Here is a 1,495-nt window from a genome sequence, read left to right as displayed (position 1 = left end):
TTAAAAACGAGAAGATGGTGGAACGGGTGAAAAGTGTAAATTAGAAACATGTTAACTTGGCCGCGTAATGTTTATTACATTAGACGACGGTGAGAGGAGAAGGAAAAAGGGTGGTGGATCGTAAAAAAACTGTCTTAGTTAATTACTCTAGACACGCACTTCTACTCTATAATATTTACGATATAGCCCACCTCATTTTCATCACACCTGAGCTTAATTTTTTTTAGAAAAATACATTTTTCAAAACTTACCTCGCGCTCGGCTCCACAAATTTCATTTAAAATCATATTAAATTTAAAACAAAAAATCAGAGAGGTAATGTAAAAAATATTAAACTCAAAAATATAAATACATTCTTTTACATCCACTCTCTGTCCTTCTCTCTCTCACACACACTCTCTCTCTCCCTTTCTCCCTCCCTCCCTCTCTTTCCGACTGATCGTATTTTATATTATTGTTTGATAGTGCTTTAATATTCGTTTATATAACTGGAAAAATTAATGCTTAAATCAAGTTGTGAACAGAGGGAAAGATCGATTTCATTTATTTTGTGTAATCTATTGAGTAGTTACTTACGTAGTATATTGTACTACCTTTCAGTCATCCTAACAACTCTTAGTTATAAATTTATTGTACATATCCATTTTGAATGATTGTTCTATCTCACAGAAAGCTGTTTTATAATTTGTATAGTTTTTGCTGTCCATAAAGAAACCTGTTTTCAGAACATAATAAACTGATGACATGAAATAAAAAGATAAAACATTGAAAGTATAACAAATGAGTATTAAATATAGGTTTTAATAAACATTAATTAAAATATTTTATTTTATTGATTAACTAGTTAAACATAAGTTATTTGATTATGTGCAGAGATTAGTGACCGTTAATCGATAGTTGTTCAGATATCATGAGATGGGGTCGGGTGTGATGTAGGTTTCAGAAAAACGTTGGCACGATAAAGAAAATGTTTTTCTGAAACCTACATCACACCCGACCCCATCTCACGAAATCTGAATAATTATTTCATTATGACTAATATATAGTTCCACAGAATTATAACAAGTTTACATATTTCTGTATGTTTAAAACGGATAAAACACGCACATCCACATACGTAATAATCAACCTTATACGATTTTAGAAAGGGGTTTGTTATTTTATGATTAAAAACCTTTTATGCTTTATTGATGTATATTACTTTTAATCTTTGTCATTTTTAAGTAGCCATGAGATGCTGACAAAAAAAAGCTTCTTTTATTAAATTCCACAGGGAATTTTGCTTTTTCCCCTAGTTTTATGGAGAAATTTTCTATTATTTTCGACAAGCCAAGTTTCATTTCCATTATGGCAAACCTCATTCCTTAAAAAAATTGATAAAAGGAAATTATATTTTTTTAAATCACGGAAGAGAATATATATGACTAGTTGATATTTACCGATGCAAACTCGAGGACCAGCTCCAAAGGGTAAATATGCAATATTTTTAATTGGT

The 1,495-nt window shown here is 30.2% G+C and overlaps 1 long non-coding RNA gene across 1 annotated transcript; it reads right to left on the bottom strand.

Moving 5' to 3' along the window:
• Positions 1–1,171: 1,171 nt before the first annotated feature.
• LOC112128102 lies at positions 1,172–1,495 on the bottom strand. The gene is made up of 2 exons (XR_002910863.1): positions 1,440–1,495; positions 1,172–1,363 (listed from the first exon to the last, which is right to left on the bottom strand). It is a non-coding gene; the product is annotated as an uncharacterized LOC112128102 (long non-coding RNA).

This window comes from Cimex lectularius, unplaced genomic scaffold (assembly GCF_000648675.2).
Source record: "Cimex lectularius strain Harlan isolate CLEC.00 unplaced genomic scaffold, Clec_2.1 scaffold572, whole genome shotgun sequence".
Lineage (NCBI taxonomy): Eukaryota > Metazoa > Arthropoda > Insecta > Hemiptera > Cimicidae > Cimex > Cimex lectularius.
This window is presented reverse-complemented; position numbering and strand designations above follow the sequence as displayed.